The sequence below is a fragment of the Haemorhous mexicanus genome, chromosome Z (genome assembly GCF_027477595.1).
Source record: "Haemorhous mexicanus isolate bHaeMex1 chromosome Z, bHaeMex1.pri, whole genome shotgun sequence".
Taxonomy (NCBI): domain Eukaryota; kingdom Metazoa; phylum Chordata; class Aves; order Passeriformes; family Fringillidae; genus Haemorhous; species Haemorhous mexicanus.
The window spans coordinates 27,852,828-27,880,703 of NC_082381.1; positions in this window are offsets into that span (position 1 = coordinate 27,852,828).

Below are 27,876 nucleotides of genomic sequence, written 5' to 3' on the forward strand. Positions count from 1 at the left end.
TGTTTGCTCAGAAACAGCACTGTGCTAGGATTTAGCTGAGGTACAATTTTGTTTTATAAGCTTTACAAATTAATTTGGATTAGGATAAATTGAGACAGCCTGAAAAATTTACATTTTATGCCACAACTACTTAGCTCATTTTTATCCATCATGGTATATAGGCCATGACATCTTTTTTATGCTGTTCCTTAACAATAAACAGTTCTGACATAGCCTTTTGTTAAATATGTGTACAGCTGAGACAGAATAAAGTCTGATGGGCTTGAAACAAAAAAGGCAATGAAAATTGGTATCCACTACTTAAAATACATTTTCATCCACTACTTAAAATACATTTTCTCTCCTTATCCACTGTTTTCTTTGATAGGTGTTTGAAATTACAGGTTCTGTATTTCTGGTGCTGAACCAAGCATAAGAGGAAGCTCAGGCTGTCCAATCTCACCAGGGGATTCTCCAGTTTGCATTCCCAGAATGGGGAGAATGGGGAGAGTCAGCAACTCAAAATAAACACTCACCACTTCCACAAAGGGTTGCAAAAATGGACACAAAATGCCTGGGAATAATTATGAAAAACAGTCAGACAGTAATTGCCACCTTCCTGTATCTTTTGTTTACCTTAGTGTTGCCTCAGGGGTGAAAGTAGGACGCCCTTGGGTGAAAAACTGGTAATTTTGGTGTTGGGGCTTTTTTTTTGTTTCTTTGGGGGTTTTTTGGTGGGGTTTTTTTGTGTTTTCTTTGTTTGGTTGGTTGTTTTTTTTTGTTTTGTTTTGTTTTTTTTGACCATAGGCGCTTGAAGGAAGAGCAGACGATTTTGTTGTTATTTCATTCCCCAGAGCTCAGAAATTCTCTGAGAGTGCTTTGATGCTCAGTGTCCGAGTGGGAATGGGAAAGCTCCAGGACAAGGAGTTTCCTTTCACCAGTAGAGAGGAGCCCTGCTTTCCATCCTACCCGAGTTCATGGTTTAGTTACCCACTTATCTGACTTCCTGATTTTAAATCTGCCCCAAGGCAGATTGTGTGAAGCCACTTTCTGCACCAGTGCTTTGCTCTGTGCTGACAAATTAGTGATTGGTTTCCCTGTGTGCTGTTAAATGAGCTGCAGAGTGTGCAGCAGCTGAATTTGACTTTTGGGTGTAACTTTATGAGAGCACTTATGGAAACAGCATTTGTGGAAATCAGCTTTTAGAGACTGCAGTCCAGAAGGATCTTTATCACTATCATTTGCTATAAAAGATGTCCACATTTTGCTTTTTAAGTGAATTAGTTGGCTGAGAATATTTTTTGTCATTCCGTTTTCCTTGTGATTTTTATCTTGCTCTGGACATACAGTATGATATTATTAGGATGCCTTGTTACTAGCACTTTATTTGGTTAGTATTTTAAAATACAGGAAGAAAAAAAGTGGTCAAGAATGAGAATAAGAGCAAGAAAATGAAAACATATTCAACAGATAAATGTTGTGAATTGGTTTTAACAGGACTGCTGACAAAACCTAGATATAAGACATTTTTCAGGAGAAAATAGTATGCTCAATAGTGGAAAAAAAAATATTTATGGCTTTAAGACAGCTTTTCAGAGCATGCATCCAAAGAGAGACATGGCTCTGCACAGATGCAGCAATGAGGGTTCACTCTGCACTGAGATAAGCTGAGCTTTGAGTTTTAATACCAGGCTTATAAAATAGAGCACCCTGACAAAAGGAGGAGCAAAATAGCTCTTGTTTAGCAAAGTGTAATTGTTTATCTTCATTGCTGCTGGAGCTGCAGCAAGGGGATGATTTACAGGCTGTGACCAGCCTGGGCTTATTTTCTCAGTCATGCAGATGACTTCTGTGTCAATTGGTCTCTGAGTACATTGTCAGCTTCTACTTTCCCAACTTCTAATTAGCTAAAGATCATTAACAAGGAGGGTAAGGCCATGAGACAAGAAGCCTCTCATGTTCCAGGATAAAAGCTGAGTTCAAGAGAAAAAAAAAAAATCAACATCATGATGCAGTTTGAGATAATTGCTCACTCTACACAACTCTGGAGCAATTTTCCCATGTTTTTAGACTGCTATTCTGTTCTCTAGTCTAAATGACCCTGATTTTTTTCAATTTTTATGTAGTGAGTACCAGGGGTTTTATTTTTTTCTGAACTCCTTCAAGGAGTTCAAGATATAGTTTTCTCTGCTTTGGTGTGGCCAGTTTGGTTTGTGTCATCCACTGTTTTGCTTCCTTGTTTTAGAGCAGCAGAGCTTTGCTGACACATTCTCAGACAAATTAAGTCCCTTTTTACAGAGCTATTGACTGGTCAATAATTCCTTAAATTAATTTATGGAGTTGATTATCTCTACTCACACAAAGAGGTTAATTGTATCACATTGGTGATTTACTTGCTCTTCCTTTCTGCTGCTCATTTATTATTGTCTCTATGGAGAAGCTTGTGGATGCGTGGATTCCTAGTGTGTGTGTGCACACTTCTGGGGAGAAGTCACAGCAAGGGTTCTGTCCTGGCATCAGGAAATCAAGTAATGAGAAATACTGTGGAACAACTCACCATTATGTGAGGTCTTCCTCCTCATTAGCTTTTTGTAAAATTACTTCTTAAAACTCCCAGAATGGCGGGAAGTTTGCATGCATCCCATATCTTAATAGTTTTAAGTGAGGCTTAACTGACTTAGTGTCTTAAACTGTAAAGAGCAAAAATACAAACCAGATTTTTCAAGAGGCCCAACTCCTTAAGGACACCTGGAGATGGGATCAGGGTCAAGGACGGGGTTGCCCAGAGAGGCTGTGGAGTCTCCCTCACTGGGGATATTCCTGAAACACCAGGACACAATCCTGTGCCCCGCGCTCTGGGATGACCCTGCTGGGGCAGGGAGGTGGGACCAGCGGATCACTGTAGTCCCTTCCAGCCTGGCCCACCCTGTGGTTCTGTGATACCTGGTGCTAAGAAAATCTTATTTGGTTTGGCATGTTCCAAGCAGCAATGGTTGTCATCTGAAAAGGGGAAGAATCTGATTTTAAAAAAAAGGTAGAAGAAATGCAGTGTAGCGAGTCTGGCAGAGGAGCAGGGACCCAAGGCAGCTGTGAGAAACAACTGGTAAAATTTTCCCTCCTGTCTCAGGAGGTTTTCAAGACACATCTGGATACTGTGTGATCCTGAGCTGTCACTCTGAATTTATTTACCTGAGTAAAATGCGGGTGAAATCAGTCAGCTGGTATTTTTCACCATTGCTGGCAATTCGCAAAAATGATCTTGAAAAAATTTTTGGTGTATTGTCTTCACCCCCAGCCATGCAATTTAAAATTTTCCAGCCCTGGTGTCTTGATTGTTGTCTGAACCAAGTGTATACACACCATGCTACCAAAAGCAAATGGCAAAGAGAGAAAGTGTAGACAAACATTTAAGCTGAAAAATGCTTTCCAGACCTTTCAAATACCAAACACTTTGCACAGGGGAGGAATGGACAAGTTTCCAAACTATTTGCTAAACAAAACAGAGGCTAAATTCTTTATGAATAGGATTAATAATTGAATAGTCAGTCGGCTTTAGTTCTAATTTTCTTTCCCTCTGCTGCATTCCTGTGCTTACTAAATGATTTCAGAACACAAGTTCCCAGGTGACCAACTTTTCTCACCCCTGACAAACCTCTAAAAGTCAGAGAGGGGACAGGCATATCTCTTTGGAGGTCAGGTTCCTGATTTAGCTTATTATAAAGAACATTCCCTACTTTGCTCCTGGAGGAGGGGGAGTGAGATGGAGTGTAGAATAGTTGAACGAGGAAAGAGCGAAAACAGGTGAAGGGAAGGTAAAATATGAAGTGGTGTTTGCAAACAAAAACTTCCTCTGTTTTCAGAATTAATTCAAACACAGGAACGACCAAAGATTTTGATGGGAAAATAGGACGTGAAGAGAACACAAAAAGATGCAGCAGTTAAGAGAAAAGTGATGGCTGGATTTTTGGATGTAAAGAAAAAAAAAACACAAAAAAAGAAAAAAAGCTTTGTTTTTGACAAACAAAAAGGAACTGGGAAACTCTCCATTTCAAAATTCAAATTTGCATTGTGGCAGTTAGAATAAATCAATAGTTAGGTAATACAAATGTGCTTGGGTGTGAATTTTCAGGGGATCTTTACATTCATAGGAAGCTGCAAAAGAGAACACCCTGCCTGCTGCACAAAATACGAATCAGTATTTGCCAGTGACTGGGAATTGGAGGATCGGGGGGGAGGAAGGGGAATGCTGCCACTGCTGCCCATGCAATTGGTGACAGAGGCATTTTTCTTTGACATTATGCTAGGAATAGGCTGAAGGGTGCTGTAAGTATTTAAATAACAGAGAAATGTACCCATTCTTTCCCATTTTGTACGTTCTTTCCTCTCCCTTCTAAAACAAGAAATTTTTTAGCTTGTTAGTCTGTCTGAATACCTGAATGCCACCCCAGCCATTCTGATTTAGTCTATCTAAGCCACTCAAATGATTCCTTTGTCTGAACTTCTCAGTCATCCCCTTTATTTTTTTTTTCTCTTGCACTATAGTGTAAGAAAAATTTTACCTGATTTTATTGCCCATGATTCCAGGATTTCTGGATATTCCCATTATACATCTTTGCTCCTCTCCCTCCTGTTCCTCTCCAAACAGCCAGTAGCTGCAGAAACACTCAGTGTGCTGAAATGGCAAAATGTTTCCAGCCACAAACTTCATTGGCCTGCTCTGGACTTGGGAGCTGAATTCAAACTAGGGTTTGGCCTTCAGTGCAACAAAATGTTGAGTCAAGGGGAAAATGTGATCTTTTGCTGGGGCTTGTTTCTTCTACTTCCTGCAAGCCTTTGTTCCTTAGCAAGTGAGTTAAATTTAACATGTGAATGCTTTTTGTACTACTGTAATTGTTTTGCAGTTTGTCAGTAACTTTTACAAATAGCATGCTGTCACTTTCAGCCAGCTAGAAGAAGCCTTTTACTGCTCTCTTTCGCTATCATCCTCTTTGCAGAAAAAGAAAGTGTCCTACTGAGCTCTTATATCTGTTTGGGTTTTTTTCCCTGCAATGACAGAAGAATGCTGAGGATGTAGGCCTAATTTTTGTGATAGAGCCTAAATTATAGCTCAGATTCATTCCCTAAAAGAGGAATTCCTGATTGTAGGAAGCAACAGCAGCACCCCAAGTCTCCTTTGCTTCTTCCACAAACCAGGATTGTGTCACAGGAGTCACCAAGCCTCAGTGGAGAAGTGCTCAGAAGGAAACTGGGCAACTCTCTGGGCTGGTAATGAAAAGCAGGTGAAAAGAGGTGATGTATCCCAAAATGCCACACTTTTGGTGTCAGCAGGGGTTGCCAGCCACAGCCCTGATTTTCCTGCTTACAGCAGCGACTTCTGCTCGGCTGTGTCCAAGGAGCTGGGTCCAGACTTGCTGGGGGTGAACGGGGAAGCGCTGCCCAAGTAACCTGCAGGGGTCCAGCCATGTGGGGGAAGGACACTTCATGGCAGGGAAGGACATCAGTCCCCACCACGAGGAGGAGGAGCTGAGCTGAGAGGTGGCTGGCTGCTCAGCCGGGTCACAAAAGAGAGGATGTGGCTCAGGTGCCTGCAGGAGTTCAGCAAAGGGTTAAGTGTCCAGTTGTAGGCAGCTGCTTCTGAAATCATCCCAACAAATTTCTCCAGGGCTGATTTATTATGCCTTGGTATATTATGCATAGAAAAGGAGGTAAAGGGAAGACTTCAACCCATGGACAAGATTCTTTTTCCCTGAAAAATCCTTCCTTGAACATTGTTTCTTGGTGGTATTTCTTCCCACTCCCTGTGGATATGCAGATGTTCTCCATATCTGCCGTTATCTAATGTATATAAAATAAGAGGGTTTGCAGTTGTTTTTGGTAATAATAAATCTCATCAGTTCTCTTTTTACTTTATTTTTCCACCAAGAAATTTTGGTCATTCATGTGTTTGGATTATTTCTGAAACTGGAGAAAGTTTTTGTTTGGAAATACCACTTCATTTTTACCTTTCCTTCACCTGATTTTCCCCCCTTTCTTTGTTCAGCTATGCTACATTTTCACCTTATTTCCTCCTGGGCTGTCAAAGCCCTTTGACACTGTTGCAGTTTAATACACCAATTATGTCTCCTACAGCACCAGCCCACTGGACTCAATTATCTCAAAGATATTTTCCAACTTTAGTGATTCTATGACTCTATAACAATTCAAATTCCTAAATTTTTATGAGTCTCTTGAGAGAGTCCATGTCCTTTATGAGATGCACTGGGCAGTGTGTTAAGATGCCAAAGTCCCACATATGACTCCAATTTCCTCCAAACACCAATGAGTTCACCAGCCCTGTGCACTCAAGGAATTCTGGCTTGCTGTGATGGGAGTGTTTAGAAGACTGACAAATCAGACCACTTTTAAGCTTTATTGAAAGAATTCATTAACAATGCCCTTGTTGCTGGTGGCAAGTTCTCACACCACCTCAATCAGCACTTGTTATACACCCAACCATTAATTAAACAATTGTATTCTAAATTAGCTGTGGCTTTTACAGCTGATGCCAAGCAGGGAGCCCAGAGGGCTGGAGTCCCTCGTTGGAGCTTGCCCTGAAATCAAGGGGAGTGGGGGTGAGAGCTCCAGAGAGAAAAGTCAGAGCTAAACTCAATTTGATTTCCTTCTTCTCAGGTCCTCCCTCCTCATGCCTGTATTTATGCTCTTGTCCTCCCTGTCCACAGGAGGAGGGTTTCTCTTCTGCTACTCTTCCATTTATTTGGATTTTTTCTTCACACTCATCCTTCTTGTGTAAATTTTCCCCCTGTTGCCTTTAGGAATGATCACACCAGTCACATCTTTATCCAAAACTGTGCCTGGTGCAGTGCCTGTTTCGGTACACCTATACTCAAGTTCAGGCCAAAATGACCCTAATTTCATGCAGATTGGTCCTTCTGTGATTTGTAGGTGAGCCTCTGCTCTGGCTGGAGTGCTGGCACCCCTGTGAATATCTACCCCTTCCTCACAGAGCTGGAGGAGTACAGAGAGGGCAGCAGATTTTCTTCAGAATCCAGAGGTTCATTCCTGAGGAATTTAGGGGAGGAAGCAGGTGGGAAGTCAACTTTTTTTGCCAGGGTCTGTTCCAGACAGTTCCATCTGTGCCAAGGAGCTACAGCCGAGCCCCTCAGCCGCAGGTGGGGCTGACTGGAAGTGGGAACCTCTGGGTGAGTAAAGGAGTGAGGAGAAGCAAGTGAAGGGCAGAGGGGGAAAGAGCACAGAGAGAAGAGCAGGTGCTGCCAAGCAGCCTGGAGCTGGAGTGGATCTGGTGAGGAGACAGAGCTGCACAGGAGAGGGCTGAGGGTGACCCGTCCCTGCAGGGCTCCAGGTGAGCGGACTGGGGGGACATCAGACCTTGGGGGAAAGGTGCTGGGCTGTGTTTTGTCTCTCTTAAAATCTGCCTTGGTTTTAACCAGTATAAATTAAACTTCTCTTCACCAAGCTGAGCTGGACTAGCCTGCAGGCAAAATCCCTGCAGCCCTCTGGGCCCACAGAACTTCCCATCCCTCTTCCCTTCATCCTGCTGAGGTTGACAGGCAGGGACGGACGGATGGACAGACGGATGGATGGATGGGTGTTCTCCTGCCCTCCACAGCTTTAAAGCTGAAAGAAGCTGGTGCTGGAGGCTTGTTCCTAGAATGAGTCCTGTGAGAAGTTCAGTCCTGCTGCCTCTGATTGGGAAGAACTGGAACTGGAGCCACAAGTGAGTGCCTTCACTCCTGTCTTCCCAGAGACTGGAGGCATGGTAGTGTGTGAATACCTTGCCTTGGAAGGTGGTCCCTTCATGGCACATCACTTGCACATGAATTGCTTTTCCAGTCAGCCTTGGCACTCCTCAGATTCAAGAGAGGATCAGAATATAATTCTTATTTTCCACCAGAGGAGATGAAATAACAGACTGCAAACTCTGCAGCTGAATCTGTGGACAGGGGCTGGTGGCAGCAGTATCTCCCACAGAATTGCTGTTGTTGTTAACCTATTTAGGAAGTTAGATTTTATATCAGTCATAAATTAAAGCATTTCCAGTAAGTGATGCTTGATACTTCATAAATACTTCATCAATTAAATGCTCCTTCTGATGCCTGCAAGCTCAGATGTTACACTTCACATCATTAAAATCCTCATTTATGACCTTTGCAGCAGATAAGTCATATCCTCTTTCAACTGATGGATTTTATTATTATATCATTATATGCAAAATTACTGTGGGAAGATGTTTGCTCTACATGGTTCAAAGACATGCAGAGTTACAGACCAAGAGCTTCCATGAGCTCTGACAAGAAGCAACTTAAGTGTGTCCTTTATTTTCAGGAATTGAGTGCAGCGTGTGCATGGGACAGGTTTTATGTGCAGAGCTGCCACATGGCTGAAAAAAGAAGGAATGAAATAATGTTTAAATATTCTGTGTGTTTGCAGCAGAGTTCTAAGAACAGGTCAGGTTTTGTTTCCAGCACAATAGAAGGCTCAGTGGCTATGAGAAAACAGAGTTGTGTAGCTCAAGTCTATTCAGAGTGGCAACAGGCCAGGAATCCTTGAGAAGTCATTAAGGATAAAAAGGTGGGAGAGAAGCCTTTCTTACCAAAAGCAAAGGGTCAGATTAGTCCTGATATTCTTTGAGAATATCAGGAGTTGCTTTGACTTCAAGCAAAAGAACACTGTGGTACAATTCCCGTGCACTGTGCAGAGGTTTCAAGTTTTTATTTTACATCTTAAGAGAAGATGTTATGAGATGTTATTTGCATTTAACGATGCTCCAATTTGTCACTCAATGCTGACTGTAGTCAGGTTACCAAGAAACTACTTTACAACAGGCTCCTTTTATGAACGCTTCATGGACATGAATAGAACTAAAGGCAGCATCAAGTGTCACAAAAATTATGCAGCAGTGCACCTCTGAATGCAATTTTTATTTGCTGTGCTTTCCAATCAGCAAATATAAGTTAAAAACTGTGCTGCCATTGAACGTCATTTTATTGCCCATGAATTTGTGTGGTATGATCAGCTTGCACAAGCTGGAGAAATTAAAGTTATTAGAACACTACACTTGGCTTTCTAACAAAGATCAGCAGCCTGGGGTTTGGGAGCTTCAGTGGGAAGAAGAACAGGGCTGTTCCCTGCTGTGCCAGGTGTGTCAGCAGGTGCTGCTTACACTCATTGAAGTGAGGTTTCTGACACATCACAGCATGGTGTGAGGGAAGACTTTTGCAGGAGTTTCTTCTGAAAATACTCTTCTGAACCCATGGACACTCACTGTAAGGGCACAAGAAAATCCTGTTTTCTTTCCCATGTGTCTTCCACCTAAGTAGTCCTTGCCCTTTTTGTGAGGCTTTCTCTTTAATGTTTTCAGATCTGATTTTAGAATAGCACATACTTTTTTTTTTTTCCTGAGTCATCCCTTTAAAAAATGCTACTCCACTGCAGTGACCTGAACAGCTGAGTTTGTGTTTGTATCCACCAAATGAGGAACACACTACAGAGGCTCTTACAGCTGATGAGGCACAGCCCCACTGTAGGCCTGTCTTCTTCAAATTCACATTAGCAGCTGGCTATGAGCTGGCATTATTCCATGGACTTAATAGTTTCATAGATTTTAGGGAGAGAAGGAGCCATTATTGCAATCAGCATGCCTCTCTTCCCATGTAAAATGAACCTCAGAATTTCAGCAAATTATTCCAGTGTCAAGCCTGATGACCTTTACTGGAACTGGAGCACATTACAGAAAATACCTGTTTTATTCAGAGGATCAGGAAATGGGGTAATCTTCAGTGCCATTCCACCTAGCTAGTGTTCTAGTGTTTGGTAACACTTTTCTGATAAAAGATGTGTGTGACAAGCAGCTTAAATTTTCAACATCTGAAGCCCCTGTTTTCATGTGCTTTTGTCAACCAGTTAATTATTCAAGGATTTCTTACACAGACAGCCAGGTCAGGGTCTAGTCCTTCTGGCATTGCACACATTTCATAACTGCTAAGAAGCTGGCCTGTTGTGTCTTAAGAAATGCTAAATATACACAAAGAAGTAAAGCTTACGTCTGTTAAGAAGGCAAGCCCCAAACCACACACCATTAACTCTGTAGGTGGAAATGAAACCTGACATGTGGATTGTGTGGACTGATTTCAGCAGTGAATTTATTTGAAAACCTCGTGAGCTTCACACACGCCTGACAGCTCATGTGCCTTGGTACTGACCCATGGCAGAGATACGCGTCAGTCAAGAGCACAGCTCTTCACAAGCTGACAAGTCAAGCTCCAGCTGGTTTAACTTCAAACTGTCTTCACCCTGAAAGGGCAATATTACAAAAAAATGCTATTGAATTGAATGCTCTCTCTCCTTCCTTCTGTTTGGTAAATGTCTGCAGAAAACATCTCGAAGGAATTGAATTCAGGACTGGAGTCACGGAGTTAAAAGACAGTGCTGAGGGGGACAAGGCTCATGGCAAAGGGCAGGTTTGTTCCCCAAGGTAGCTTTGTAAGCAGCAAATTTACTTGCTTGAGGGGGAGGAAGCCTTGGGGACTGGATGTCTTGACACAAACTAGAGGAGAGTGAATTTAAAAAGAAACTTAGAGATTTCCTCAGGCAGCTGAGTGGTGGCTCCCAAGGAGTCCCGAGGCAGAAGAAGCTCTTTGTATAAAAAAATAGAGGGTAACAAATCCCAGAAAGGAAAGGAATGGAGGATGGGAGGTATGAAATGGAGAAGAGCTTGGAGATAGAGCAGCACAGACCAGTGTCTGCAGATGTGTTAGATTTTAATTTACTGTTTGATTTAAACAAACTTAAAAATGGGAGTTGTTCCCAGACACAGACAGGGAACACACAGCTGTGGTTGCATTTCTGAAAGCTGCCCTTAGCTGTGACCTAAAGATTCTGGTTAAATGGTTCTTTATAATGAAAGCTGTTTAAGTTTTCATTCTCATTTGGGTGGTTTTTGAGTCATATTTTGTTTTGAATTTGAGTTTGTCAAGAAGTCAAGGGTGCCCATGGTAAAATACTGCTCCAGTTGCCTGTGGATAAATCCAGAGTAAAGTGAGTGATTCAAACTGAGTTAATCAGTACTTATAGAAAAACAAAAATGAAGCCATAATTATATTTTTAGAAAGGTTCTTCTCTCTCATGGCCTGTTCTCTTGTGGAGCTGGCTGAACAGGGCACCCACCACAGGTCACACAGGTAACACAAGAGAGGTCACAGGGCTGTGGGAGGAGATGCTCCCTGCAGGGGCAGCCTGATGATCTGAGGGGCAAAAGGGGACAGAAACGCACTTTCCTGACTTTCCACTTTTTCCTGTGGCACATGTCACACTAACAGCTATTGACCTTGCACTGGGAGATGAACAGATCTGATATTCTGATTTTTTTTTTCAGTCTGATTTTTGGGTAGGAGAGAAACAGTGGTTTGTTACTGCCAGTGTTAGAAGCATGAGTCTGCCCTGAAAGTGTTTGCTAACTGCGGACGTCATCAAGACTTCTAAACATGGTCTTGTGCCTTTTCTCACAGAGTTGGTAAATTTGTAGCACTTACTGTTCTACATTTGCTTAAAACTTTACCTTGAAGAAAAACTCAATGTAAATAGCATAAATCTTCCATGTATTTTGCTGCATGGAGAGTCTCATTAGTTCCTGGTAGTGATGTTTTTAAAGGCTTAAAAACACCCATCCTTTTTTATAAATGAATTTTTTCTTCAAGTTATGTTTTTGAAAACAATGTATTCCCTCTAATTTCTCCTATTTACAATTTTTTTACTAATTTAGATGGCATTTATTCACAAAAAAAGAACACTTTTCACCTTTTGCCAGATACATTGTCTTTGCACTGCCCTAACACTTTCAAATACAGACATTATGTTTATCACACCATGCTAACAGGTTTCCTTTCCTTGTTACCTTTGTCAGATCTTGGTTCTCTGCTGCTCCACATCCCAGTAAAAGCAGAAAACATATTGTGCAGTCATTGTGCACTAGCAACACCCTTAAGAGCTTTGTTTACCTAACCATGTGGGTTACAGGAGGGGGCCGACTGAAAGCAGTAGAATGTTTTGCCATAAAATCTCCAGACCTTGTTTTGAATAAACCTGCTTTTCCTAGTCATTTATTTTATTCTATTAGCACATGGATTTTTCTTCATCTCATAATTATCAGGCATCTTGAGGGCAAGGCAAAATTCTTCTGCAATTTTGATTCAGTTTATCAAAATCAAACATTGGTGGGGGACAGGGAACCTAGAGTACCAATTTCTAAGTGAGTATTGAGAACCAGCTTTAGATACTGGGATGTGTAAACTGCATCTTTTATTACTTGAATCATACTCAAAATACCCACATTTAAGCTTAAACTTGTGATTGTATCAACAGTGAAAACCTTGCAGCTGTGCCCACCTGTTTCTGATTAATTTGTTTTAGACATAATCAAAACCTCTGGATTTTATTCAAGAATGAAAAAAAACTAACTTATGAAACATCTTCAGATATGGAACATTTCCTAGCCAGACCCAGACAGCTTCAATAGGTCTCATCCTAGTGAATTCAGTTTTGTACTCTTTAATTTACCCTGGACAGTTAGAATGTATCTGGGGGTTTTTTTTTAGTCTGATTTTTGGGTAAGGAGAAAATCCAGGTCCAACATGTATTTGCATGAGGAAAAGTCTTGCATATAAGTAGAATTGTGTACCAGTATGAAAAAAGTCTCGGTGGATTGATTGCAGCTCTCAAAATTAGTGAAGCAGAAGATATCTCTTGTAGGTAGTGTCTTTAAGTAGATGTCTGCAGTCTTTTTCCTTATGAATAATCACTGAGCAGCTGAGAAAATTATTACAATATTGTTATTGTCAATCCCCTGCTAAATCCTGTAGATTTTTTAATATTCTGGCATTAGCCTTTTTTAGGTTTAATCAACAATTTTTACTCCTCTAAGCCATGATATCAAGAAGTATGCCAGTGCTCTTCATTTTAAATATTTTAATAATCACTTTACTTCAATGGTTGGAAAATAATTTTTAAAATGAAGAAAGAAATCTGGTAGAGAGATTTTAGATTATTTTTAAAAACTTAAACCTTGAAGGTGATATTGCTCCATGACTATTTTGGGAGAATGTTGGCGGAAGTATTTCCATGCCTTCTTCCAGTATTTACTCATATGTTAACCAAGGACCTGAACTATTAAATTTTCAGTGTTAGATGCCCAAGTTGGACTCAATGGTCTTAGAAGACTTTTCCAATCTCATTTGATTCTATGAGTCTGTTATTCTCTGTTTTAGCTTTGAATAAATTAAACACATATGACTCAACATTATTCTTCCAACTTCCATTTGCTGCAAGTATCCACTATAATATTTTGTAGATTATCAAAGGAAAGTAATTAATTTTAGCCATGGGTGAGCTCAGTGTATTAAACACCATGAAACATTGCACTAGAAAATAGCTGTCCAGTTTTAAAATAATTAGCCCTACAGCAATCTTTACCCCTGCAGGAAAACATACTTTTTTCCTACAAAGATAAATTTCAATGTTTTCCCCAAGGAGCTTTTTAAAATATAAATATTTTTTTTTTCTCCTCTTTGGGTACATATAGGATAATTTGCATTTATATTATCAAACGAAAATACAATAAAAAGTCAACAAACTATTACTGATCAAAAGCAGACCTGCAATGTGCATGAGTCAGATAAATCTATAGAAGAAAAAGAAGATTCTGGTCTTCTTATAGATTCCCTGGCAATGGAGAAAATTACAGTAAAAAGAAGTTCTGCCCCATTCAAGAGAACCTATTAAGTTGATCTGGTTTCACTAAAAATATTAAAGAGAACCCACCCCATAAACTACCCATCAGTGCTTCCAATTTCACGTTACCTGAGTATTTGCCATCCATGAAATAGGAAGCTTTATTTTAGAAACAGCAGCATGAGGTATTGCTGGAGCAAATCCTAATTTGTGAGGTGGAATGTTACAAATTTCCACCCTGGAGATTAAAGATGTGCCCAGTCCCAGCATGCTCAGCCCATTGAGGGAAAAGGGAAGGAAGGCCAGAAAGGGAAGGATCTACATCAACCAGGTTTTAGACCTTTTCTTAGGAGGACATATTAAGAAGAAGAATTCCCACTCAGAGTTAGCAGAGACACTGAACTTCCCCCAGGGCATTTCAGAGATGGACTCAGGCATTGTTGTTTGCTGATCCTGCACATGGGAGGGTTGACTCAGTCCATGGACAGCTGATGGGGAATTTGGGATGTGTAAACTGGGTTAAAGGACAGGGCAGCCACAGCACCAAATCCTTCTGCAGGATGGGTTTGGATCTTTGAGTCTCCTGTGAAGGCACAAAGTGATTCACCCACCTGGCATGCAGGTGTGAACATTCACTACGTTGTTAAGCATTCAGGTTTTAAAAATTATTTGACTGTCTTGGAATTTGTGTTTCTCAGATTCTGTTTATGTAATTTTCAGATTTCATGAGTCAGGAGGGAGGGAGAGAGGAAGTAAGGGAAAAGGAGGAGGGGAGGGAAGGGTAAGGTAGTGGTGAGAGGGGAGGGGAAAGGGAAGACAGATATGAAAAAGGAGAGGGAAGAAAAGGGAGTGTAAAACAGAGGAAATCAATATAAAGTACAAAATCACCAGCTTTGAGCATCTTAATATTGACAACCTGAAACATTATTGTTTAGTCAGAATTGGTGTTATGACAGAGCTGCTGTGGCAGCAGCAGTGGTTTAGGGAAAGCTGTGGCCAAGCTAATACTAATTCTACTAGTTCTATTAGTTCTACTAATTCATTTTACAGCCACCCTCTAAATTACTCCTATTTCACTGGTAGAATAGTCACTGAGGTTTACTTAAGCACACAGGATATAAGTGAAAACATTTAGTAGTGCAAGAGGTGCCTTAGATGCAGATAAAAAAGAACTGTGAACTCAAAGCTCATTGATTACTTTGACCAAAAAGAGACCTGATGCTGCCAATCTCTTGCAAAAATGGATTTTGAGTGTTGTTTGCTGCAGTGTTTTAGTAAACCTGTAACCCCTTTCTGATTCTAAATAATAATTTTAATAATAATGATTCTAAATATTTATATATCAGCCAGTTGTACAGTCAGTGGCAAACGTGGCACATAAAAAGTTCTCTTCCTTAAAGCACTGAGATAACATGCATGCTGTGGAGAAATGCTACATGTAAGCACCTTGTTTAATGGGCTGCTGTCCTCTTCTTTGATTAGAGAACCAGTTTTGAGTAAAAAAAAGCAGACAGACATAAGCAGTTTCTGCACTCTGCAAGAGTCCAAAGCACAAGCAAGCTGGAAGAGCCTTATGGAGTGGAAGTTAAAAATTCAATGATTTCAAGGATAAATAAACACATAATGGCCTTTCCCAAGCATTGCTTGGAATGTCTGGCTCAGAACTGCTGTCAGAGGAGTCAGAATGAAATGCTTTGTGGTGATTCAAAGTGGGCTCAATATGCTGACAGCATCTTATCAAAGTGAGGCAGTTCACAGGACACAGTGAGATTCTCAGGAAACTGAACTTTCTGATACAGCAGGTCCTGTGAAGTTTCTTTAGTCAGTCCTGACAAGAAGGACATGATGGCAGTTTGCACTCCTCTTTCCTGCTGAACTCCTCTCTGTGTCCCTTGCTCCTGTGAGCAGCCAGGTGTCATGTCATGCTATGAGTCTGCAAAACACACTTCATGTCAGAAAGGGGCCTATAATATTTATCTGCAGCTTCTACCCAAGATTTTAAACAAAAGATGAGAGTAAAATAGAAGTTATAAGTAATTTCATATCTCTAAGTTCTGTTTTCATCTAAGTTGCTCTTTTTCAAGGGTATTTAAGCACTTGGAGGGTAGGAGAGATTTTGAATGCCTGAGATGAGAAGCCTCTTTGAAAACACATCCTTCTGGATCACAGTAATGCTTCTGAACAAAGTGCATATTCAGAGCTGTGAAGCTGCCAGCAGACAGATGCTGCTCTCTTCTGTTCAGAAGGCTCACCCTTCTGAAATTGCTTACCTGCCTCCACTGACTGCCCAGAGAGCTGAATTTCCATTGCTTGGGCTGCCTGCCAGATTGACTGGTTTTAGAAGCAGCCATTTCATGACCAAATCTATTTGTCCTGAAAAATTTACTCATTACTGTCACCCTATGATGAGTTGGAAACACCTCTTTACACAGAGTCTCTCTTGATGCCAAGCCCTCTGCATCATCTGTGTTTCACTTTAAGCTGTTTTCATTGATGTGTGGAAGAGAATACTTACCTTTTTCTCCTTTCCTAAGTTACTATCACTAAACCCCCTGGGGCTTTTATGAAATCTGATCTCTTCTGCAGAACTGCTACTATTCTAAGAGATTGAGACTGTGTATTCTATTTACTGACAGCAGAAACACAGAGGGTTAGAATAACTTCTTTTTGTTGTTGTTCCATCGGTTTGGACTCAAGGACTGAGCAAGGAACAAATGAGAAGAAAATACGCAATAATATATAAGTTATAGCTTGGAAGTTTTATTGCCAATAAAAAACCACTTAGACAAATAATGACTTTAGGGGCTCTCAATGACTCTGAGTTGGTAATGGAGAGGAAAACTGAATTGCTCAGGACCTGCTTGGCTTCCATTAGGTAACTGTTAAGTCATCTTGCTCAAGTCTAACACAGCAGTCGGTTCAGGATATTTTTCTCTTGTGTATTCCTAGTATGCTGTAATGTTAATTTTTTAATTGACTTAAAACTTAATGGAGGTTTCACAGGACTGGCACATATTAATGGCATGTGGGGTATTGTGTAGCAGTAGTCATATTTGAGTCTCAGCTGCTCAGTTATTGCTGCTGTTAAATCTGAACAAACCAGAGTTTTGTGACTATGGTTTCACAAGCAAAACCAACTTTTCTGGGGGTGTGTACAGACATTTACTGATGTGTATTAGCTCCTGCTTCTGCTTCCAACAATAGTTAAGCTTAGAGCTCCCAATTATGAAACGGAGAGAGGCACACCAAAGCAGGTAGTAGGTATTTGCTAAATGTATTTCACAGGCGTGGCGTTTGCCAATGTTAAGCGGAGCTTATGTAGCATTAAGAAATATATTTTCTATTGATAGTAAAGTAAATTACTTCCTTCTTTTTAGTTAGTGAAAGTATACTAGATTCATCTATCAAAGAGGAGACGGAAGGATGGAAAAAGTTAAGAAAGAATTGTTGCCTCTTATTGAAGTACATAGTTTTTGTGGAGAATTCCTCCTCTCACAAGAGGCTTTGTAAGAAAAACATACTCCCTGAAACTACAGATTTTATTAAAAAGACATTGAATCTCATTCCCACAGGTTACATGCCCAGCACACTATATATTGTTCTAAGCCAAGGCTTTGCTTTGAAGCAAATATATATTCACTTGTATACTCACACAGCGAGGCTGTGTCAGAATGAGCATTGCTTGCCAAAAAACCAAGTGCACAGGCTGAGCGCTGAGTGAAATTCAATAGAATTTCTCTCTTGGAGGTGAGTAGAATGGGAACCTTCTGTAGCTGATAGCTTGACCTTGTGATGAAGGTGAAGTTGTGCCATTTTCTCACCATTCTGCTGGTGAGGAACAGTCAGTGGTCTGCCCCCAGGTCAGAAGTGGCTGCGGGCTCAGCTGCAGGGGAAGAAGAAAAACAGACACAACACAAGCCCCCAGAGGTTTTCCTGTGAAATCATGGGGAGATCCAGGTGGGTTAGCTTCCTGTACAACGAGACACTTTTGGAAAAAATGGTTCTTTTTAGTGGCATTTTAGGTGAGAAAAGGCAAGGTTACTCTGTGATTTCTGAAATGGGACATACTGAAATTGTTATCGAGCAGATTCAATAAATGCACCTTGGCCAACAGGCCAAATAGGACCATGATCATGGCCAATAGGACCAAATCCTAAACTTCAGTATACCAGCCTGCCAACCTCAGAGTCTCTGGACCTCATTATTTCACATCAGTGAGAAGTCCTGAGGGAAAACTGTTGTCACCATTTTTTTCTGAGAAATGGTCATGTTTGGATGGTAGCCTGTACACCTATTTAAAGGCTGGAATAGAAAAGACATCAGAAGATCCATGAGTGAATACACGTCCTGAAAAAAAATCCCATGGTAATAAATCTACATACAGCAAAACCTTTGCTCTAACTATAAATTGAAAAATGACCAAACCCAGTTCAGAGCAGATTTTATTTTACACCTTTGGTTAAAATATTTTTCAAGCTACATTAGGATCTGTTTAATGTGAGTAGAAGTGTTTGGGCCTACCTACTGATATATCAGTTCCTGAACATTGTTTCTTTTCTTTTCAAGCCCTGTTGCTAGAAGTTATTTGAGGATTGGATTTTTTTTCTCCTTGTGGCTAGAAACCTGAACAAACGAAAGGAAATATGCAACTGAGATCACCATAGAAAGTTTGACATGATCTGTCTTCACACAATCACTTGCAGTCTTAACTGGGTCTTGGATGCCAAACTATTAGATGAGGAATGCACCTGGAAGCTGCAAATTTTTTTTCGCCCAGTTTTAGCTAGCCCAAGTGTTCTTGAGAGATCTGTGTCTGTTTTCTTTGTTTTCACAGGTAATTTTAAAAGGAACAAAATGGTATAATAGGGTGTAACTACTGGAAGGATCACTTTCCATGCATTTAGACAAGAGAGAAATACAACCATTATTCCAGATCAAGATCTATTGGTATAAGAAGATCACTGAGACTTCTCTCATATGAGATTTATCAGAAAAACAGCTTTGCATTACGCAGATGGAATGCAAGACTTTTCACACTGGTCCCTTTTTTTTTTTGGGAGATCCTGTGTGCCCTCTAAAACACTTATATCTATGTACAGTGTTGCAAAAAAATATATGTGTATCTATCTATCTATCTATCTATCTATCTATCTATCTATCTATCTATCTGTCTGTCTGTCTATCTATCTACGTATGTATGTATGTATGTATGTATGTATGTATGTATCTATCTATCTATCTATCTATCTATCTATCTATCCATCCATCCATCCATCCATCCATCCATCCATCCATCCATCTATCCATCCATCCATCTATCCACCTACCTATCTATCCACCTATCTATCTATCTCAAGGAATTCTGGCTTGCTGTGATGGGAGCATTTAGAAGACTGACAAATCAGGCCACTTTTAAGCTTTATTGAAAGAATTCATTAACAATGCCCTTGTTGCTGGTGGCCAGTTCTCACACCACCTTAATCAGCACTTGTTATACACCCAACCATTAATTAAACAATTGTATTCTAAATTAGCTATGGCTTTTACAGCTGATGCCAAGCAGGGAGCCCAGAGGGCTGGAGTCCCTCGTTGGAGCTTGCCCTGAAATCAAGGCGAGTGGGGGTGAGAGCTCCAGGGAGAAAAGTCAGAGCTAAGCTCAATTTGATTTCCTTCTTCTCAGGTCCTCCCTCCTCATGCCTGTATTTATGCTCTTGTCCTCCCTGTCCACAGGAGGAGGGTTTCTCTTCTGCTACTCTTCCATTTATTTGGATTTTTTCTTCACACTCATCCTTCTTGTGTAAATTTTCCCCCTGTTGCCTTTAGGAATGATCACACCAGTCACATCCTTATCCAAAACTGTGCCTGGTGCGGTGCCTGTTTCGGTACACCTATACCCAAGTTCAGGCCAAAATGACCCTAATTTCATGCAGATTGGTCCTTCTGTGATTTGTAGGTGAGCCTCTGCTCTGGCTGGAGTGCTGGCAACCCTGTGAATATCTACCCCTTCCTCACAGAGCTGGAGGAGTACAGAGAGGGCAACAGATTTTCTTCAGAATCCAGAGGTTCATTCCTGAGGAATTTAGGAGAGGGAGCAGGTGGGAAATTTTGTTTTTGCAGCCTGGAGGAAAAAGAATTACTCTAGTGAAACCCTTGGGAGGGTTCTGTAACTGTTTAGCTGGATAACTATCTTGAAGAAAAGTGAAAATATTAGTTTATTAAGCTGCATTAAATTGCTATTGCCATTTTTATGTATACAATTAATCAAATTGGATTAATTAATCATCTACAAGTACATCTTAAAATTGATATTTCAACATAGCCTGTTGAAATTTGTTCAAGAATTTTTTCAAGAGTAACTCTGCTACATCTCCAAGTTTTTTTCTCCCATTTTTATGTCTGACTATCAGACTGAAATTTTTTTTCACAGCCTGGCAAAGTGTAAGCCAATACAGGCCAACTGATCTGCTCCTTTAGCAAACAATTTCTACTACATTATACATGACCAACAGTGTGTTTAATGAAGTGCTTATGACAATAAGTGCAGTGTCAGCTCATGTTTTATGCAATAGAGGATTAAATATTTGCATGAGTTGAGCATAACTTTGTGGAGCCAAAGATTATTTTATGTATTGCATTTATAGGCATATTTTGTAAAAGGAAAAGCCAGGCTGTGCAACCAAAGTGTAACCCAAAATACGTGCAGTACACTGAGTTCTGCAATAAGGGATGACCCTTTGTGTCCTCTGCTATTTCCTAAAGATGGCAACGTTTTGAATGAGAGAATCAAGTCAATGAGTTAATTAGTTTGCCATCTATTTCTGCCTTCTGCAACCAAAAATATTCACGACGACTGAAAGGCACTGTAGAAATTGACAGGTTTTCTTTGTGTGTTTGTGGGCTATAAATATGCTTGCACTACTTCCACTTCTCACCAGGGAATAAAGTTTCATCATTTTGTTCAAGTCAATGAACATTGCACAAAGTGATGACTACATACTATGACATGGTGACTTATTTGTGTTTCCCTCAGCAGTCTTTTTTGTCACTCTGGTATTTTAGGATCATGTTTTCTTGAAGTTGAAACTGCCATAAGACACAGAAGGTTCTGCAGTATCCTCTCCCCCCTTCAAATGATCTCCATGGTGCAAGAAAAGGATGCCAGGCTATCACTCTGAATTGGCTCTTTGTCTGTTATGACTTAATAGCAATCAAGAGACTGGGCGTTGTTGAGAAGCCTTTCCTGCATTTATTTGGCAAATCCAATGAAAAATGGCCATTTGGGGGTCTGTGTGTCAGAGAGGACGTGGCCAGTCTGGAAAAACCTGATTTTAAGTCCCAGCCTTAACTGGGATAACAGTTTCTGTCGTAGGTCTGTCATTGCCTGACTTTTTGATAAATGTTTCTCATAATTTCTCTGACACATGCTCCCTGTCACCACCAGGGTACCTGACAGGATGCTTGCTCTGCAGCCCCTGAAAGTCCAGCCAGAGAAAAATCACGAGTAGTTCCCTACAAGGATGATGTGGCATAAATCAAAACATAGGAGGAGAAGATGAGGCAAAGTCAGATTGTCTTTGAGAACACACTCCTCCCTTGGCTGTGTGAGGACTGAGCCTGCTCTCGTGATTTGTACAGGCAAAGTTTCAGCCTTGACTGGGAAAAGAGGGAGAGATCAATGTGATTGCCAGCACTTCACTAATGAGCTGTGAGAAACATTCATTAACTGACTGCTCTGTGTTGTTTTGCAGAAACACACAACTCCAGGATGGCATGCCTCTGGTGCCTGTGCCATCCACTGGCTGTAGTAAGATTCACGAGAAGAAGAATTATTTTCCATTTATCACAGTCCTGAGCAGGATCTTCTCCCTCAGCCCTCGGTGGGGGAAGCTGAAACCAGAGCTCAGGGAGGGAAGTAGTGCCCTCTTCAGTGTTACAGGATGGTTGTCATTGCCCTCTTCAGTGTTACAGGATGGTTGTCATTGCCCTCTTCAGTGTTACAGGATGGTTTTCATTGCCCTCTTCAGTGTTACAGGATGGTTTTCATTGCCCTCTTCAGTGTTACAGGATGGTTTTCATGCACAATTCACTGTCTCCATCTGAAGTCTATTGTATCATCATCTGATAATATTTTTTTCTGGGCTAGAGAGAAGAGCTGGGTATTTTAACAGCTTTCACACTCCCTGAGCATTACTTATCAAGCTTGCTGATGAGTTTAGAAACTTAATTAGTCCTTACTGGAAATAAGTTGGAAGTTTCAACTGACTTCTTGGAAAATCAGAAATTTAATTAGTACTTACACTGGGACAGCTGTAGGATCTATGTTTCATGAAACCAGCATTTAAGGAAATGAAACCCTACAGCCAGTCTGAGCCACTCAGAAAGTTTTTCAGCCTGGTCCTTTTCAGAAGAACCAGGGCTTTGCTGTTCATACCCACTGCTCCAGACTTTCTGAGCACCCTGATGCACTGGGAATCTTTCACTTGCTTTGCTCCTCCGTCAGGGCAAACATCTGTGGGTCTGGTAAGGCAAAAGTGACAGCCACAAGCAAAACACAGTAATGTCCCATACAGTATTTACAACTTGCATCCCAGGTTAAGGTTATAATAATAAAAGATTTTTAATTTGTAAATGAAACTCTATGGGAAACATTGGGTAGGGAAAACATGCCTGTGTTACCAGCACTGTTTTTAGCACAAATCCTAAGCAGAGTCCCATATTTGTTACTGTGAAGCAAATTCACTCCATCCTAAAACCAGCACTGTAATGATCTGAAAGCATATAAAGGCAGTATACTTCCCTTTGGTTTTGACTACTAAATTACCTGCAAAGCAACTTTACTGATACTGTGCTTTTCCCCCCCATATATGAAAGGATTCTGATTCTCCCTGTGAGAGTCTCCCCTTGTTCCTCAGACTGGCTGCCCTCTGTCCATATTAGTCTGCCTGTCTGGCTTGTGCATCCATTAATGCAGGTGTTATACAGCTGTGCTTCCACATGTGTACCCACTGGGAATGCATCCTGAGCCTCACCACCCATTGCACCTGGGCCACAAAGTTGTGATAACCAATCCTGTCATTAGTACCACCTAACAATTACCTTTCCCACTTCCAATTTGCACACACATTTCTCTCTTGGCTCTTTTGTCAGTTGTTCAAATTTTCAGGCATTTTCACATTTGGGAAAAGAAAACTTTCAGAGCCTGACCTCTGTGTTTGCAGATTTTGACTCTGTGGAATGACTCTGCTGCCTTCACTGCAGTGCTTTGTTCTGAAACTCTTACTTTGTGTCCCCTTTGCATTTTGTAGCGTGCAAATCTTTGATTACGTTTTGTTCCTTAACATTATTTGATCCCTTAACAAGTGCATTCTACTGCTTAAGAAATGGTCTTGTGTAGCTTGTGTAGTTGCTTGTGGGCTCAACATGAATTATTGAAGGTCCAAGTTGCATCTGAGGTGAGACCTTTGTTATTGTGAACAAACATATGGGGGGAGGTTTTTTGGCTCAAATCAAGTGCTCAGAAGAGAAAACCCTGTTGTGATGACGCTGACTTTTCCAATAGTTTTGGTAGTAGCAGAGTTTAGCATGCCTTTGTTAATAAAGCTTGTGGGGTGTACAGGTCAGGGCTTTTAAAAAGAGCTCCTCAACTCATTCCAGAAGAAATGGCTCTAGTTACTGGTTTGTCATCATGTCTTCAGAATCATTTGCTTGGTTTTTTTGCTTTCAGTTTGATAACCTTCCCCAAGGTTTCTCTGACCTGGTTTCAGTTACCTTAAAACTGTTCAATTTTACTGGCTAATTTATTTTTTACTTTACTATCTTTCATGCTTTCTTGAAGCTGTATTAGTAAAAACCATTTCATTAACAAAAACCCCAAACCAAACAAAACCAACCAACAAACCAACCAAACAAAAAAAACACAAAAAGAAAGAAACAAAAAAACCCCCAAACCAACCAACCAACCAAACAAACAAAAAAAAAAAAAACCCAAAAAAGAAACACCAAAAAAACAAACAGCACCCCCTTTCCCCTCCACCAAAACAAAACAAAAAGATTAGGATAAAAGCTCATTAGTAAAAAACAATTTGTAAGAATCACATTTATATCAGGTTTTTTTTCTTTCTCTTTTATCTGCTTTCGTTATCTCCTAATATCTTGATATGATTGCAGCTTTTCCCCTGACTTCACCAACATTTTTTGACTTCAGCACAGGTGATCTCGGACTTCTCCAGCTTTTCTTCATGGAAAAGGCTTCCTAATTTTGACTGACACTGCATGTCACTGAATATGGGTGAAATGCCTGTTGTTGCTACATGAATGCTTTTTAACTCACTCAGTACTTGCAAACAATCAGATGGTTCTTGGCAAACCTTTTCCTAAAGGACTTGCAGTAGCTTGACCTGTGTTCTGCAGGCTGATCACTGTGGCTGCATCTTTACAAGCCAGTGTCTCCTGGCTAATTTGCTAAGTGTCATGATCTGAGGTCAAGGTCAACTTAAAAACTTTCATTCTTTTTTGGGTGCCTCACAGGAAAACCTTTTCAGCTGTGTGACCATACCTTGTAGATTAGTTTGTAGAGAGGGACAGTCCTTTATGTCTGTAGAACCGCCCCTGGTTTTGACTGAATGATTTTGTTGCACCTGCCTATATCAGTAACTGTCTATGAAGTCACAATCTTAAGTAAGCAGAACAGCCTTTTGAAAAGTGTGATGGGGATAAAATGTTAAAATTAATTAAAACATATCCCTGTTCCTCTCTCCAGTCACTTTGGTCAATCAGACCCTCGCTCTGTGCTGGTATAAACCTGAAAATATCTGAAAAGAAGTCCAAGGATCAGCTACAAAGATCACTGAAAGTAATGGAAAAAGCTCTCATGATTTGAACTGTGCAACATTTGGAGTATGCACTGCAATTTTATTCAGATTTGCATGGAGCTGAGCGTGAGGAATCAATGATGGCCTCAATTCCTTGATGCCCTGCCACAGGGCACACAAGTAATTGGTAGCTGATGCTGTTAATGCTTTGGTTCAAGTAATATAAGAGAAATTATTATGGGGGGTGACATTTAAGTTCACTGTGAAATTTGTAAATGTCTTTGTTTGATGAGGATTACTTTTCTCAGGCAATGTGAAGTGCAAACATAAAAACTGGAGAGCCGTGGTAAGATTGGCATGCTGAATGATCAAAATCTTCACTTCCTACAGCTTGAACTTCTTGCACTTACATCTTACTGACTCAGTAACCTTTAAATATTTTCCTTGATATTTGATTTAGTGATAAATAATCGCTCTTAAAGAGCTACTTGGAGGTAACAGCCTGATTTCAATGACATTGTTTATCTTTATGCCTTTCTCTTCCAAGGTTTTTTGGCACTCAGAAGCAAGGTAGCTAGAGATTTAGGGTTTATTGATAAAGCAAATTTAGGCAATTTGATAGTCTGTATTTAAACAAGACAGTGATGAGAGTCCACTGTGGAAGAAATTTTTTCCTTCGTTCTGGGGTCTTTTTGATGCCCTCTAACTGGATGACAAAAAGAAAATAGTCACATGCCCTGTGAGGAGCAAGAAGGACAGACCAACTTAGCAATGAAGGTTTTAACTCACAGGAGAAAGTTAAATGCATTTTGTTTGGGCCATAAAAGATTACTTAAAATACATATATTGATAGAGAGGGAAAGCAAGTGTCAGTTTGTTCTGACTATATAGTTTCAGATCCCTCAGAATGCCTGACAAATTTAACAGAGAGCAGGCACTGGAAATTCACTAGGATTTTAAATTTTGTTTGAAAAAAAGAAAGTTCCCCTGTTCTGGGATGTCTCCAGAGGATTTTGTGTACGTTTGTCATAAACAAGCATGGAACAATCCTTAAAAAAGCACAGCAGAAATTGCTGCCTTTTCCATGGTCTTCTAAAGGGCATTTCTAAAGATCACTCAAACTGCAGCAGCAATTGTCTTTGCTGAGACACCCATTCCTCCAGGGCTGGAACTGCCCAAGACAATGGAGCAGGTCCTTCTCTGGCTGTGATCATTGACGATTTTTGTTGTAATGATGTTTAGGAGCCACTGAGAACAACTGATCTTCTTCCAGTAACGCTTGCTTCTCTGTTCTTTCCCCATGTGTTATCTGTCATGCTCCTTCATGACTTTTTTCACAGTTTGTCAGCTGCCTAGCGGATCTAGAGACCTTCCCAGGGCATCCCTGCTCTAGGATACATAGTTTTATGATTTGTTTTGCAAAAGTGTTCCTCTCTCTTTACATTGACCTGACCAGGTTTCGCGCACGTCAGGAAGAAGCCTTTGTCAGATGTGACTCAGAGCATGCAACTCCAGGTCATTTTAAAAAAGGCTTGAAACAATGTATCTGAAGAGCTTTTCCACCCATTATTAACGATATCCTTGTGCTATCTAAGTCTCCAGGCAGCCCTGAGTATGGTGATGAGGTACTGCAGACATGCATTGCAGGAGTGCTGCCTGGAGAGGAGGTCTGACAGCTTGGACACTCTGAACACAGATAATGGTTGGATGGGGAGCAGAGACAGAGAATTCAACCAGTTCCATTTACATCAGGAATTAGTTGCTGCAAGACCAAGATTTCATTTTAATCTCTTTCCCTGTTTCACAATTTCATTTCTGCACTTTTAGGACTACAAGGGGGAAAAAAAATCTCTTTTTTCCAACTCTTCAATGGGACATTTAGCACCTTGTGACTGTCAAAGCTGAGTAAGAGCATGTATACTGGTTTCAGAATTTAGTGAAAGACATTTAATTCCTCTGTTTTGCATGATATTCATCCTCTTCTGGGCCTGTTTTAGATACAGTCTTTAAGATCTTTAAGGAGCCACCTTTTCTTTTGAAGCTCTCTGTCAGTGGAAGCATCCTATACATATAAAAAACTCTTTACTTTTAATTGTTCTTTTGAGTTTTGCCAAGGACTTGCCTGTTGCCATGGAAACTTCTGAGCATGCTGAGATTAAGCAGTCCCTGTCCAGAAGCCATTTGTCAAATAGTAGCCTTTTTTTTTTTTTTTTTTTTTTACAAATGATAAATAATTCAAAGGTGACAAACACAGCCTGCAGCTAGTGATCCATGTGAGGTTAATTAGGGACATAGGAGAAATGAGTTCCTTCGTTCTCCTGTGGTAATTCCCCAGTTTTTCTCCTTCTTTCTTCAGGTTATTCTGATTTCATGAGCGGAACATGTAGATACCATAACTGACTCCCCTTCAGTGAAATATTCTACTTTTAGCTTTCATTCAGAAACAAGATAATTTCTGTTTTGCTCTGTCTAGTGTTCTCTGGCCACCAGGACATAAAATGTCACAGAAACAGCCAAAGTTTCAGGTAGCTGTGCTCTGCTAATACGTCTCTGTTTCCAAAATATTAGTTTAGGTGGAAAATCCTGGATGTTTTCCTGAAATTTGGGCTTCATCAATCATAAGCTACATCTGGGATCTTGCCAGATTGGACTGGAAGCTGCTGAGCACAGAGCAATTGAGAATGCAGCTGTGGTGTCTGAACACCTCTTTGATTCACAAGCCAAAAAGTCTCTCCCCTGAGGAGCTCCACAGCTTCTTGGACAGTCCGGGCAGCAGGAGGTTTGGAGAGGCAGGTGATTTTGTCAGGAGATACTTAGGACATTGATGCTTCTGTTTGAAAACAAACCCCCTGTAATGCAGTACTGAAAGTCTCAGCTTTGATCTGGGCTACATGGAAAATTTTGATTTTAAAAAGTGCTGACTTGACTGGTTGTCACTTGTCTCTTAGTGGCCCTCAGACACTGATTTGGAGAATTGTTTGGGGAATTGTTTGGAAAAAAACTGAGAAGACCTGCAGGTTGTCAACTTAGTATTAATAATGTGTAATATACTAATAATACAAAAATACAATTATCTTTTTTTTCTTGAGTAAAGGAATGGGTTATCTCAGAGCTCATAGAGCCATAGAGGAAAGATGCTTTTTCAAAGAGCAATAAACCAGATTTTTATGAGTCCTCCAATCAAGAAAATAAAAAATTGACAATATCCAATTCCTCTTTTTAGAAGCTGTTAGTAACTAGTAGTGGTAATATGAAAGTAAAGAGCACAGAAAACACTAAAGACAATTCTGAAGTACACATTGCATTTGTCTGCAGAGTGGAAGTAAATCCAAGTGTGAAATGT